Source organism: Coptis chinensis, chromosome 9 (assembly GCF_015680905.1).
Source record: "Coptis chinensis isolate HL-2020 chromosome 9, ASM1568090v1, whole genome shotgun sequence".
Classification (NCBI taxonomy): Eukaryota; Viridiplantae; Streptophyta; class Magnoliopsida; order Ranunculales; family Ranunculaceae; genus Coptis; species Coptis chinensis.
Window position 1 is genome coordinate 5,168,750 of NC_141464.1, and position 16,290 is coordinate 5,185,039.

General features: G+C 36.8%; 1 pseudogene across 1 annotated transcript; it reads right to left on the reverse strand.

Moving 5' to 3' along the window:
- Positions 1-3,059: 3,059 nt before the first annotated feature.
- On the reverse strand, positions 3,060-13,363 carry LOC147474510 (uncharacterized; annotated as a pseudogene). Its single transcript, XR_015208642.1, has 3 exons — positions 12,861-13,363; positions 11,226-12,431; positions 3,060-3,734 (listed from the first exon to the last, which is right to left on the reverse strand). The product of XR_015208642.1 is annotated as an uncharacterized LOC147474510 (transcript).
- Between the last annotated feature and the right edge of the window lie 2,927 nt (positions 13,364-16,290).

Consider the following 16,290-nt stretch of genomic DNA (forward strand, 5'->3'; position numbering starts at 1 on the left):
GGGTTCGACAAATCAACAGTCTCCCAACTCGGTCCAATTGTAACAGTACCAGGAGCAAATTCATCATCATCACCCACTGGTCGGATTTGAGATTTTTTTTTTGCTGAAGTAATTTGATTGAATTGATGAAATATATTTGGTAATAAAACAAGAAGAAATTTCCCACTAAAAACAATCTCTATCTTTTTCAAATCAATATAAGAAGAGACGGATGAGATTAAATGTTATGCCTCGAGATCTATGTTGTCCTTGACTATCCAACTACTGTGTGTACAGGAAATTATGTGAAACAGACACTATGCGTCTCTGCATCATATGGTAAAGAATTGTTAAATGTCACAGCCCGAATTTCTAAACAATTAAAAAAAAATGAATATTTGAAATATAAATATCTCAAACATCACTATATTCAATTGTCTAAAAACCAAGGCTATAACAGGGTGGATACTACACATGCCAAAACCGAAAACCCACATCATAAAAGAATCTTAACAACAAAATAATCTCCAAAATTCTCTTTATTACTTTATGCAAGTCTATCTTCCATAAAAAATCATCAATATAACATTCTAAGAATAATAGGTCCTCAACATCATATTCTCATGTCATATGAAAAGAAAACTAACATTATTACATCCTTCCAATAAGAATCAGACCTAAAAGAAAACTAACGGACTGTTCCAGATCAACTCCAAATCAAACGCCGCGGTTCCACTGCCTTCCACCTATGTTTCCAAGAACACACCCACGTTGCCAAAACAAAGCAAACATGGGTCAGCAAAAATGGAATTTGCTGGTATGAGTAGACTAACCACATATAACCATTTCCAGTCTTTAATTATTCAAACAATCACTTTATATTATCCCATAACTTAATCATTCACAGCTTGGAAGACAGGTAGTTCCGTCATTTTAACCGGCATAATTTCTTCTCAAGCAAGACTTCCATTATATAACTCATTATAATAACTCGTTTTAATATCTAAACCATTGAATTAAAACTTACCGATATCTACTGCTGTATAAGGGGTAGGACCGTCCTACACAAAATGTTATTAAGTCCTACCCTCCTGCAAAAGAAAGTTAGAACTTCTATATAACATATGTAGATATTATATTAGGTATTCAAAAGTAAACCCAAACACTCGCATAATCAAATAATACAACTAACCCATGAAGGCCGAATACCTTAGTTCCTCTCTAGGCGGTCCAAACAATCGGTCATTCATGGCACATTCAATGAATACCCCCTATATAACGCTTAACGGGCCATTTATGGCACATTCAATAAATGCCCACCTAATATATGACATCAACAAATCATAAAACTAAATTCAAAAATTGAGGCGGTGGAGTTCTAAAAGAGTGCAGTAAATTTTGTTTACGCATTATTGAAATTTATTGTATATATTATTTCAGAGAACGAAGGAATATCTTGATTCAAGTATTTTGGTTTACGCGTTATTAATTAGATTGATGTCTAAGGGTCATAACGTTGCATATCCTAAAAACTGAAATATCACATAGTAGTTAATACACATACACACGTATATATAACGGTCTTATCCTAAAGCCAAGCATGCTAATAGCCCTAGAACTATCCTAATAACGCAAATCATAATCCGAGTTAAAAAGTCAAATTGGGTCAACTGGTTAAAGTCAACCCTGGTCAAAAGTCAACTCTGGTCAAGGTCAACTCTGGTCAAAGTCAAAGTCGACCTGCCAAGGGTCAACAGCAGTCAACCAGTCTAAACTTATCTAACCCCAAAAGCCCAAAGCCTAAAGCCCATAGTCTAAACTTAAAATCCAATTTGAAGTTTCAAAAAAATGAAAACATTCAAGCCCACGTTTTTAGTTCGGCCCAAGCCCAACAAAAACCGACACTGTTCATCTCCTCTCTTCCACTATCCAGCACCTCCACCACCAATCAACCACCACCAGCCTCCACTAATCCGCCACTTTGACTCCAGCGGTTTGGCTCCTGCCGAAAACCCCTACCCAATGATACCAAGAAATCGCGATTTTATTAAACTGGGAAAACTCGACTGGACGCCATTGATGCGTCTTCAAGCTCCCAACAACACCCATTCGACAGCCCTCATTCCAACCTCCATCAATCCTCCTAACCCATAACCAACCAACAATCAACACATTTAAAACAACAAGAGTTTAAACCAACCCAAACAAGACCGGCGACTCCATTAACAGTTTCTTCAAAGCTTCGACAGCCGCCTCTCACGACACCAACAATCACCCTCAATTCAAACCAACACTATACTATACCAACAAATTCGATTTCCAACATCATCCAACAAATACACAAATTAACAGTTAAAAAAAAAACAAAATCTACACAACCACAGTATCACAGTATCAAAAGTATTAAGGAGGTGATGGTGTTTGGGGCTCGCGACTCCATGATATAGTATGGAAGTGACAGTATCGCACTAAAGAGTTTCAACAGCAATCCAAAAATTATGCACAGAATAGAATGAACAATGAACAGAAAGAATAAACATAAAACTTATATATTTTGATAATAAATCCGTAGATTTGAAATTGATGAAAAAAAAAACATCGTTATAGTAGTCCGTGAGAGATAAAATCTACTCACCTGTAGCGCTCTCCGATTATAAGCCAGCTACAAGAAAACCTTCCCTTTCTTCTTCCAGTGAAATCCCGTTTTTCTGTATAAAAACTCTCGTTGTATTTTTCCCCAAAAACTCTACGTGAGAAAACTCACCGAAAAACAAGGACAACACTTATCTATTTACCTACGGGGCTTTTATCCTTAACTGATAGTTATCATCTATCCATTTTATCTATTTTCATTATTATTATTATTTATTATTATTATTATTATTTTTTTATACTAGGAAAACAAAAGAAAAAGCCGGGGTGTTATAATTGTTCTATCCTGTTCTTCGCTGTACAAGGCCCACGGGGAATCCTAGAAAGATTTTAACTTGTACATCACTTTTGATTTTTCTATTATGTATCTATAAGTGCAACTTGAAAAGTTGAAAATACCCCATTTCAGCAAAATCTGACTCAATCTCATAATTAACGCTGAAATATCACAAGTGAAACACTGGAACTACAAGTTCACTTGGAGGTGATATGATTCTCACAATACTATCCATAAAAGAAAAAATAGATTCTCAACACAATCTTCTAAAAAAAAAAATAGAGTCTAAAATACCGCAATCACACTACAAAGTTTGCTTGGGCGGAACATACTAATCCTACAGTAACAGTATAACTCAAAACGACCCTTTAACATGTTATTCGATCTCACACTTTTGTACGAAACAAGTAGCATATAACTCATTCTGAGGCTAAAACCATTACAATAAAAGAAGGGTATCATTCTCTCATACTCCCACCATCATCATCTTCTTCATCACTTAAATCAAGATCAGCAAGCAACTCCTCTAGACTCTAGTGCAACTGAAGGCAAATCCTCCCCATCAGTGACGCATCCCCGATGGCTGGTATTCTTTATTACGATCCAATGATATGTTAAACCTCAACTCTGGGTTCTCCTCCAGGTCTCTCAAGAATTCTTCATACTCTGTATTCATCTTCTCCTCGTCAAGCCTTCTAGCAGAGTTATCCACTTCCATATTCATGGATTTAAGCTTCCAGGAACGAGGCTTTCCACGCTTCTTCAGGCGTTTCTCTTCATAGCTCTTCTTTATCAATATTGCATCTGGAAGGACAAGATTTTTGTACTAGGCTATCTTTCATAGGAGCTGTGGCAAAATGCAAATTTTGTCACCATTTGCCATTGGCAAATTTCCTATGTGACAATTGCAAATAATTTGTTGCAAATTTAAATTTGCCAGTGTTTGTTTGTTGATAATGTGGTAAATATCATTTGCCCTGATTTGCAACCATTTGCTGTGGTTTGATTGTCTAAATTTACCACGGAAAAATATAAATATTTTTTTTTTCATTTTTTGTGCTTTTAAAATATTTAAAATTTAAAAATTATAACTATTATTTGTATATTTATTTATTTGTAAATGGTTTTACCTATCAAAGACCATTAATACTCAGTAGTTGAGAATGCTCCCAGTGACCCACGTCAGCCCCCCTTTTTTCTCTCACACTGACACATCAGATTTTATCTAAAAAAATGAATTCTACGCCCTATTTCAATTGTTCGTAGCCGAAAATAGTTAAAAACCTATCTCTATACTTTCAAACTCTCTCTCTTATTCTTCTTCCAAAATAATTGAACTCTCAAGAACAGACAATAATTTCTTCTGAGAAGCTACCACAAATACAAAGATCTTCATCAATATAAAGTCTATAAATTTCGACGAAGAAGAAGAACCATTAGAGAAGAAGAAGAAGAAGATGAAAAGATTTCTGCATTTGAAGATAACCACACAACGTAGTTGAACAGGGAAGAGATATCTCCACCACCTTCATCTTCAAGTCCAGAAACACTAGAAACATTAATTCAAACTCTCTCAAGATGACGCCTTTCTCTCTTGACTTAATGGAGGTGAAAGGGAATCTGAAGGTCATGGAGCACATGGGTGGTGATGAGGACGTGGAAGTCAAGGAAAAAGTGAAAGAAATGATCCAGAGCTTGGAAGAGAAGGAAGGAGAACTGGAAGACTTGGAAGCTCTGAACCAAGCTCTTATAGTGAAGGAACGAAAGAGCAATGATGAACTGCAGGAAGCGCGGAAAGAGTTAATTGCAGTAAGTGCATTTTAATTTTAGAGTCATTAGAATTGATAATCAGGTCTTTTTAATTATTAGACACAACAATGCAACTTCTCTAGCACCAGAATATGTCTTGCTGTAGGATCTCATACTCGAATGTGATGTAAATTGTGCGTTTGTACTTTGTACCTGCATCTTACAACACGGGTGTAAAAAGGCTATTGCTGTAGTGGAAACTTCATGTTTTTGGCAAAGTCTTCAATTCATGATACTGTCGTGGAGATTTCTTGATGCTGTGTCTTCCGATTCATAGGGCACGAAAGATAACTCGGTCAGCGCCTTGATTGGAGTGAAAAGAATGGGAGAACTTCGACTCAAAGCCATTCCGTGAGTCTTGCAAGCGTAAGTATTCTGCAGATGAAGTCGATGAGAAGGCTTTATTCTGTGTTCACAATGGGGAGGAGTACTTAAAAGGACCCAGATTGGCATCCATTTAAGATCATCCAAGTTAAGGAGGATGTTCATCGGGTATGTCTTCTCACTCTTCTATGACAACCGATACTTCCTACATCTTGTCTATATAAATGGGATACGACTATGCTTCACTTTCCCATAAACATCGGTATTCATGGCTGTCTTTAGTAGTCATCTCTATTGATGATATGCATAATTGTATTATATGGACTTGATGTCCGTACTTCCTCACCAAATGTTATTGTACGCTCACAAGAATGCGAGTAGGTTGATATATAATTGGCCAAACTGATAGGTGAATGTAAAGTATTTTTGTTCTAGCAACCGGTGGTTAGGCGGGGCTTCTTTTCCGAGGCATATTTATAATGAAACAGATAAGATATTTAAGTATGTTGAAGGTGCTTTTGTAGGATTTTGTGTTTTGTTGGTATTAGTTACGATGCGACTTTTATAGGAGTATAAAAGATTTGGCGCTTATATTTTGGTTTTTCAGTAACCACGTTAATATGATAAAAATGGCATTCCTAATGCAGGAAATTGTTAACGAGACTAACAGTCTTGAGCACTTTTATCAATTTTGTTTGTCAGCACCTTACGTAGGACCCGAAAACTCTTGCTTTTGGGGTTTCACCCAAAGAGCTAGCTACTTATTTCCTTTTTCGTGCCAACAACAAGCATTAGAGTGAAGATAAGATCTCTGCGGTGCTTTACCTTTTGAATTTTTGATATAGAGGAAAGTGGCGGACCAAAATATACAACCAGAAGATTCAGCTCTCCGCTCCATATTCATTTACCACACCACCAAAGATATAGAATTGTGAAATAAAAGCATTCAGTAGAATGAGACGCATTGCCATCAATAGAAGTCAATCTAGCCTGAACCTTAAAGCCGGCTTTGACACAAGCATCACGGGGATCGAGGAATCGAGAGGTCGCTTGACCTTATTTATCAGATCGATCTGCGTGGTTGGTCCCAACCTGTCAATCCAATCCTGCTTAGTCTCAATACCGGCACAAATATGTGGACCATGCGGAAATTTCAGGGCTGCCGAAACACGTGGAGGCAATATCGGGGAGGAAGAGAGAGAGACTTGAGTTTAGATTGGAAGTCTAAGAAAAGCGGTAATTTGGAAGATCGAGGAAGTTGAAAGAGGTAGGTTTCTATTATTATATGTTTTATAATAATAATGTACTATAATTTTGCCACGCGTTTAGAATAAGATTGAATGTATATTTTGACGGGCTTAGAAAGTTACCCACAGGAGAATTGAGTTCTGCGGTTGCTATTGTTAGACCTCCGGACACCATCGCGAGCGGATGAAGCAATGGGGTTTTGTTTATCTAACAATGTTGTTATTGCTGCCGATTATCTTTTAAACCAAAGGGTATGCCATATTTTATTCGTTTTAAGTATACTATATAGTTTTGTAATGTTATGTATCTATTTTTTCAGCCCGAGTTAGGTGTTAAAAAGATATTGATTGTCGATTAGGATGTACATCACGGGAATGGGACCCAAAAGATGTTTTGGAAGGATCCTCGGGTGTTGTACTTTCAGTTCATAGGTATATAAGTATGACTCGGTAAAACTCTTTTGCAAATGCTATCCTTCATTTCATATATAATGTGGTTTTGGGGATTAAGTAAAGTGTTTCTTCATTTCATATATAAGGTGGTTCGTACTTTCATGTGTTGTTTAAGGGAGCTGACTATTTGCTTATGGGTATATGCCCGCTCATGTAGGTTCGATTTTGGAACTTTTATCCAAGTGGAGATGATGGTTCGCATACCATGGTTGGAGAAGGCTTGGGTGCGTGGTACAATATTAATGTTCCTTGGGAACATGGGAGGGTTGGTGATCTGAGACTACCTTGCGGTTTGGGAGCACATACTTATTCCTGTTCTTTTGGCGGTTTGAAAGGTTTGAAAGGTATCGATCTTTCACGAAATAACCTGTCAGGAAAAATTCACTGAATTTACCTTTCTTATTCCCTCAAATTCCATTGTTTTAATTTTGATCGCTCTTAATTGGATCATGAGGAAGTCACTTCCTTCAAATGTTTCCCAGTACTGTTCAACACTTTAGTCATTTAATACTTATAAATTATGCAGTGTTATTGAGGTCAAGACAATGTCTCCAGCATCCAAATCTAAGGCCAAGGACAAGTCGCGCAGAAAGACAAAAGGAACGACCAAAGGCTTCTTCCAAGCCTTCTCCAAATGGAACAAACGAGGGAGTGGCATAACAGCAAGTGCATACAATCCACTTTCACGAACATTTCATACCCTTGAAACAAGCACTCCTGCATCCTCCCCACAGCAATGGCGATTCGGAATATAGATGAGACGGATGATCATTCAGGTAGCTCACTTGGCTTTGGGGTTGAGTATGATTCTGTCTCCAACAATAGTATTTGTAAACCCTTTGTTGTCTCCATTAAAACCTTAACCGCTCTCACTCTCCGATATTCAATTTATCGCCTAATCTATTGAAAAGCTAAAGATTCATTTATATTGGCTTACGAGGAGGAAGGTCAGTCAATACTCTGCCAATGGTAGGTAATGCAACTAATGGCAGATAGATAACGGTAGGTAATGTTGTACTGTAGTTGTTAATAGTTTGATAAAAGTAAAAATAGTTAATCGTGAACTATCAATGTAGCAGGTCCGACCGCAGGCGGACTAATTGGCTAGTATCACACTAAAAAAGAGTATAAAAGACTTGCCACAATTAAAAAAAATGTACCAAAATCTGGTGCAATTTGGTTGAATGACATTGGATGATTTGGTCCCTCCACTGGATGCGTAGCACGTTCAAGACACAAATGGTAGTAACTCTCTTTTGGAAAAGTTGAAGCGGTACCATGGAAAGTTGCGTGCAGTGGTTGAGTTGTTTGCGAGCATTACAATAATGTAATGAGAGAAGATGTTGCAGTGCCTATGTTGCATGAAGAGACGTTGGATGTGTGAAGATGGACTATATGACATGCCCATATCCCTGTAGAATCTATTCTTCCATGAATACTTGGCTAAATTTACACCTGATCATGATTTGAGATTTCACCCGACATAAAATTATCACATTTAAACTCATCTGTTCATTGCCAAGTATCCAAAGATTTGAAGTGGTACTACCATTGTCGTTGCATAAAAATGGCTTCACCCGTATTTGTAGAGTTACAAGTATCGGTTAAAGAAAGGCATCCCCCCCATGTATGATGTACTCGGGCACTCATTTCAGTAATGGATAAAAAATAATACAAGAAAAAAAAACACCATAAAGCAAAGACAATGTGAGTTTCTGAAGTTATTTCCATTGAAAGAACCATTCTGTAATTCTACTCAATCTTCTACTAACTTCAAACTCTTCTTATTTTGTGCTTTTGATTCAATCATAGATTCGTGAGTTGTGAGAACTTGCTACACGTAAGTGCATAAAACCAATAACAAATGCTACTTAACTGTCTCACAACCAAACATCATGTCATCTGCCAACTGATAAAAGAAAAGTAAATTACAATGTTTTCGGAATTAATCTACAAAAACTGATATGAATCCAGCAACTAGCATTTAATGAAGTCACATTTGTTAACAACGCCGAAACAAGTTGCAGGAAATGCACAATTGCATATGAGAATACAATCTGAATCATCCTAGCGTGTATTACTCGTCCTTTTTCAAGGCCCGGCCTTATGAGAATGTATAAGAATCAATTTGCTCCAGATTTGGGAAAAACTGTCTCAGGGTCTTCGTATAGTTAGGAGAATTTGCCTGAAGAAACAAAGCAACTCAATACTTCAGTACGGAATAGGACATAATCATGGGACAAACCTCACATTCAGTATGCAATCCAGGAGGTAAATCTTTTGGAAAAAACAAATATGACGGATAAAGAATCGTACACATGGGTTGTGTTCAACGTAGATGGTTGTGAGTTTATCTCTTGAACCAGGAAGAGCTAGATCAAGGCCATCCAGTGATGCAATTTGGTTGTCGTTCATTCAAAAATTTTCCAATCTACATAGCAACAGTCCATAAGAATGTCTGGTCAAAATGGCAAATAAACTATACATGCAATGACAAAGAAAGAAAAAAGGACGAAAAACGAGGAAAAAGAAAAGCCAGATAGTAATAATAACAGAAGAACACCCCTTACTAAAAAAAACAACCTCGAGAAAAATCATCTAAACCTGGTCAATTTTTCAATGTCATCCACTGCTGTCAGTTTACCCTTAATCTGTTGGAACCCTTAATCAGTTGGAACCCTTAATTAGTTGGAACCAAGTTCAAGAACATGCAGATTGTACAAGTGGTCAAGCTCCTCCATCTTTGTCACTTCATTCTTAGAAACATAGAGTTCTTTGAGGGTGCTTGAGACCTTTGAGACACCATTTAAGGACGGTATCTCGTTGTAAGATACATCAAACACCAAAAGACTTTCAAAAATGCTAACAGCAGGCATTTTCATTAGTTTGTTATCCCTGAACACTAGTTCCTGCAGAAAAAGCAGTCTCAGTTAGAAATGCAACTACTACAGAAGAATGAAGGCATTCACTTTGCATACTAGTGGTGAAACGAGCCAAAATGTAACATTATATACGAATCACAATGTTTATTTTCAGAATAAAATAGCAATTCCTAGTCAATTAACACTCGTTAACAGTAAGTTTGTCCTAAAAGTTTTACATGCTTTGCTGTATATATGTATCGACCAGCCTGATGAGTGAGATAATGAAATCTATTCCCACATTAAATAACTTCATAAATGTATTATATAGGTATATAACAGAAAGCGGCCATAAACACAAACTGAGAACACATTCGAGTGTCAAAGAGACAATATCAAACATGGATCCATTTCCAAGGTGAATAACATGCCCATAATTAAGATCACAAACTCAATAAAAACTACACTGCAATACAACCAGAAAAATAGATTCCTCCATCAGCAAAATAAGTTGAACGAGCTTGAACAATGGCAAACAAATACTTTCCACATTCCGCATTGTTATCCCTAGTAACTCGAAAAGTAATACATTGAACACAAACTTTATTTCCAAAAGGATTTTCGACCCACATAACAAACATGGATCCATTTCCAAGGTGAATTACACACCCACAATCGCTAAAAGAATCAATATCCAAACCTTCAATCGGTCCCAACCAATTCTCAGCAGCAAAATCATATGCATACACATTACCTTCGGAATAACTAAACATTAGACATCAACAATGGGAGGATTAGGAGACCAACATCTTAGTACGCTAAGAGGCGTTAGGATTTGAGGACTCCAAGAGTTGTTTTCCACGTCAAAGTAAAATAAGCAATCTGACCCAGCCACAATAATCGTACTGCCTACAAGAGCCGTATAAGCAGAACTACTTGGGTTATGAGTGGCGTAACTAGGAGGCTCGGGAAGTGGGGAGCACATGTTTAATTTGGTGATAGTTTTGTATTGAGATCCCACATTGAGAGCATGAAAACTTGCTAAATTTTCAAACTTACTTGAATGAGCATGAAATCAGTTTTGAGAATAACACAGAGAATTTAGTCAAACAACTTCCAATTTATTAATCAATTATAAAATAATTAAAAGAAAACCTAAAAGATGTTAAACTAATGATCTAAAAAATAGAAAATTAAAGAAAAAGAATAAACAAAGAATGAGAGATAGAGAGAGAGTGAGAGAGATGAACGTACTTGAGTCGTCGTGTAAATCGATGAAAAGTAACTCGGCCTCTCCAAATCAATCAAATAGAGATGTAGAGATTATGGAGAGAAGAAGAGAAGGGAAGAGATACCACCGTACTTGTTAGAGAGATGATATCGGGTTTTTTTTTTGTTGGTGGCAAATTGACTTTTTTTTGTGACAAATTTCAGTACAAATTTGTCGAGGCAAAATTTACATAGCTCCCCCAGAGTAAATTTTGCCATCAAAATCGTGGTAAATCACAACTTATGGAAAATCCAAATAATATTTGCCATGGGCCGAAAAACTTATCAAACAGTTGCAAACAAATGAATAGTGCAGAATATTTGCATTTGTCATGGCAAATAGGGCTATCAAACACAGCCCTAGTCTAATTCAATGTCATTATGGTTAGCTGCATATAGGTCATAACCAAGAGCATAATCACAAGGGTTTAGAAGATGGGTTCTGATGTTGAAGATTTTGTCGTTCTTACCAAAATCAGATACACAAGCCACTTGAACATCAGCTAAAGCATACTTTGAACCTCCAACATTGACTTCGGAAGAAACAGACTCCACATCTAACACTATATATATTCCACAAGCTGCTTGTATGAAAGCAATGACCTAAAAGGAAGTCACCAATACTGGTCTGCATTCAAGAAAGCGTGCCTCAGAGTCAAACGATCCACTAGGACATTATTATTGGTCACCTTAGCACACAACACAAGAGGACCAAAATTCCCCAAACCAACTGCAACTTTGGGCGGAAGGCATACCAGATCCTCACGGCAAACTGGGCATATTTCAACAGAAAAAGTGTGCTTGTAGTTGTAATCATTGCTCTTAGTATCATGAGATACAAGTTGTTTGTCAGTGCAGCTCTTTGTTGGAACGACTTTGCGCACAAACTCCAAAAATTTCAAGGCATGACTCTGGCTCGAAAAGAAGAAATCAATACCCTCGTCCATCTGTTTAATCTTAATGGCCCGGACATGTGCATCATGCTTAAGTATAAGCTGTTCCAAATAAAAGAATGACCTCCCGTGAGAAAAATGTTGCCAAAGTTGGACAGCCGCCACCCATTGGTTGGGATTGGCTTGAACCCTGGAACAGGACTCACACATATGGTCAGCATCAGTCACCACATACTCCGCGATGTAAGCTTGTTCCAACTTTTCCCCATTAAGTACTTCCTTCTGCACGTTCAGCTTCAGCTTTATTCTCTTGGAATGAGGCTCGGTCCAGACAAACTCGGCATTAACAAGCCTAACCTTGCTTAAGTTCTTCAACCTCTTAATACAAAAAGTTAAAAGCTCCTTGGACTCCAATTCAGCTCTTATCCATGTTCTTGGTGGCTGCAAGAACTTCTTACACTTGGGGCAAAACATAATGATGAGACTTTTCTGCAAGCCTTGATAATATCAACCGGACCCGCGGGCACCTCACACACATATTTGCCGCATTTGGTGCCATTAATATTCCACATTTACAACACAAGACACTGCCAATAGTTTGTGGTACCCTAAACATTCCCGAATCTTCATCCATGGTTAATAATATGAATTCAAGCGTTTATACAACCTACAAAGAAAACAAACTATGAATTATGACATGCACAGTAACTGAAATATATTCGACATATAACTCCTGATACATACTACTAGATTAATTTCATCAACACCGCAAAAAACAGTCAAGACTACATGGCAAAAATGATGTGAGAAAAAGTTTTAAGCAATTTCATTTTTGTACCATAATATTAAGTGGGACAGAAAAATAGTATTTCAAAAAATCAAATAATATAACATGAGAGCTCCATTTTTAATGAATCCAATCATTACCATAAACCAAACAAGTTTATATTCAATTATGATGCATGAACGTTTAAATAAGCCCTATAAACAATTGACATAGAGGAGAAAACTATTAAAATTGTACCCCAAAATTTTATAGCATAAGCTGCCAATAGAAAACTAAATCCAAATGGAAATTAGGGTTTAGAGGAGATACCTGTGTTAGAACGGTGGGTTGAAGTGGCGGCAAGTTATTATTATTATTAGGTTGGAGGTGATGTTTTATTTTGCTTATTTTTTTCTTTGTGGGCTTTGGACTTGGGTTGTATTTTATGGCTAAATCTACAATACGCGAGCAGCTTCATATATCCCCTTAGCAGCTTCATAGATACCACTATGAACCAAAACATCTGTTTCCTGAAACATAATCAACAAGCTCCATCATTTAATTTTGGTGTCCACTAGTAGAATATGATCTAACAAAGATCCTACAAAAATATGAACTAGCAGTGCCAATGACCTCTTAACTAATGTGGCTACATCTAGATGTTCCAATTTCCTAAAGTTATTTACATTAAAAAAGAACTGGAAAAACTTACCCAAGTAGAAATGCATCTATATATTGCCTGAGACAACATGAAAAACAATTTCAAAAGCATATTACCTTAGAAGAAAACAATGCAAAGTGCATCTAGATATTGCCACTTCATTCTAGCGTACAAACTTCGATCTTTCAGTCACTACAGTACCACATATCTGCTGGTGTGTGACAAGGGCAGTGAAGCTCCTTTAGAGCGCCCAATTGTTCCAGCTGATTCAGATTGTTGCCTTTCAGCACATAGTTCTTCCATCTACAAAGAATGAAAGTTCTATAATGCCAATAATATAAACATAATGATTCAATAGACCAAAGTCCAAGTTGAATATCTAGAAAGGAAAATATTAACAAAAAAGGGTGTGCATTGAAAACCTTGGCCTGATAGAGCTGCTTAAGCGAGGCCTGTTCGTGTTCAGGCATCTTTGTGAGAAAGAAATAGAGACTCTGTCAACCCTGAATTGACAGTGATAGCTCTTATTAGGACATATATATACAAGACTACAGAATTCCAGTAAGTGCAGTCTTTTAACGATGCCCATTATTTGGTTTCATCACAACTTCAAACATTAGTAGCATGAGTCATTTAAAGCTGCGGATTTTCTCCTTCTATCAAAGTTTCAAATATCTGAATCACATAGTTTATCAGTAACCTGATATAGTAAGAGAAGTCAAGAGCTTGTGTGATACTGCTAATCTAGTAGAACATAAATCACACAAGTTTCATAACTGAAAGAGCTGAAAAGCGATCCATCTATCTAATAAGATAGGGTTTTTTTAGCACTAAAAGACAAAATTATAATAAAGGATGGTCGGGATCATTTTGAGCAAGATCTAACGGCGTGGGTTTGTGCCCAAAAAACATTAGTTTCGGTTTTTTTTCCCAAAAAAACATCTTCTCACCTCATCATCGCTGGGGTTTTATACCATTTCTCTCGCTGGGGTCTCTCCTCATCGTCAAGCACTCGAACTCCCCTTATTCCAAAATCCCCAAATCCCAAAAAGTGAATCATCATGTCTTCTTGATTGAGTAGCCATTGAAGAAGGAACATCAGCTACAACTGAAGAAGCAGACCAAGGTTGTTCTCATTTCTCTTCTGACTTGAACAATACTGACTTCCAAGTCCTGAACTCAAGTGAAGGTGACCTGCTTAACTTAGTGTACGTGAAAATTAACTTGGTGTATGTGATAACAGGAGTCTGATGGTTGGAGGCAGAGTATATTAGGATATTAGTCATTCTATTGGAGTAAGTAGGCATATTAGAGTAGGCAATTTGACCTATGTTTTTCTTCCCCTTAATGTCATGTGGGCATTGTGGGGAATTAGGAATCCGTTTGTTCCAAATGAGTTGCGTCTGTTAGTTAACATATTATTCCGTATCTTACAAATTGTATCTTATGCACGATGATGCATGTTTCTTTTCACACTTTAGGTTTTTCACTTTTTTGAACTTTGTGCATCTTATGCACTGATGCAGGTTTTCTCAGTTTTTATTTGTTTTTGTGTTAGTATCTTTTTCTGTTTAATGTTTTCTACATCCACCGGTCGATCTATTTCATCATAGTTTAAGACATGGGGCATATCCTGTGGTGAGGATGATGATCACGATTGATAATGTAGACTTGAGTTAAGTGAATGGTGGGAAGTTATGTATGTGATTCCTATAGAATGAACAGCCCTAATATAGAATGAACAACCCTAATAATAAGCTTGCCCTATATTGCCAAGTGCCAACTATCTCAGTTTCTTTTCATTCATGTCCTTATCAACAACGAAAAAAGCCTTCCTCGATTTGCTTGCAAGACTTGCAAGCACAAGTTCCATTAAGTGGTTATCAACTTCTCACAAATCAACGTGTCCCCTGTGCCAAAGTCCATTTAGTAGCACCCTGGTACAAGTTCCATTCAGCTTGCCTCATAGTGGATTTCAACTTTTCACAAACAACGTGCCCCCTATGTTAGAGGGCTTTTTGATAATTCAGTAGCAATGAATCCCATATCAAGGGTTGGAGTATCTTTCTCCCAATTACACTGGGTGCAAATTCTAAAAATATTGTATCATGTAACTTTGAATATAAATGTATCATAAAATCGATTCCGCTGTGAAAAATTGGTTCATTGTTAAAATGTTGTTTGAATGGTATTTTATGATACAACATTTGTTGTTAAAATCTACTTTAGTTAAAGCAACAATGAAACAATATTGTTAGAGTTTTGTGTTGTATCATGGGCTATGAATGAACATGGGTCATGGGGAGCAATTTGGACTGCTTTCGAGTTTTTATGTCTTTCTTAACTTCTTCATACCATTCTATTTACGTCGAATTTAATCTTTCGAATAATTTACATTTAATTATATAACTGTATCTTGATGCTTTTTAATTAGGTATCCAACAATTTACTACTTTGACTCTTCACCGTGCTCTTTGATTAGATCTCCGTTTTGATTATTTAATTTTGCATGTTTCCAAATATTTGCGAATTGATACTTCCTAGGCAATCATGGTTAAAGAGCGTATGGAAGAGAGATGAAGGGATTCGTTAGTTCACCCAGTCAATTCCATAGCACGTCATCCTATTGAACCTCCCAATCTGGTATATGTGCCTCCACATCGAAGAAATGTTGTGCCTCCTAATCTATATGTGCCTCCTAATCGAAGATCAACTGCGACTCCCAATATTTTATTTGTTGTGCCTCCTAATTGAATATCTAATGCGGCTCATACTAATATGTATTGAATTAATGAATGTGTAAGGGTATGTGTAATGAGTTGGTTTGTGAAAAATAAAATGCATAGAATTGCAATAATTAAGCTCACTTGAGTATGAGAATGAAATTATTATGAAGTATAAAACTGTTGAAAATTGTTATATCATCGATTCTATGCTACCATAGAGATGGTCTCTTGGGGTGTTGTTCAAAAACAATGTGTCTAGAGTGCCGATTGGCACGGGCACTCACTAGTCTTCAATAAACCTTAACAGAAAAGATCATGTAGAGTGAAATTCTCTCCCCAGTATCTATTGACACATATATTTGAATCGTTTGGG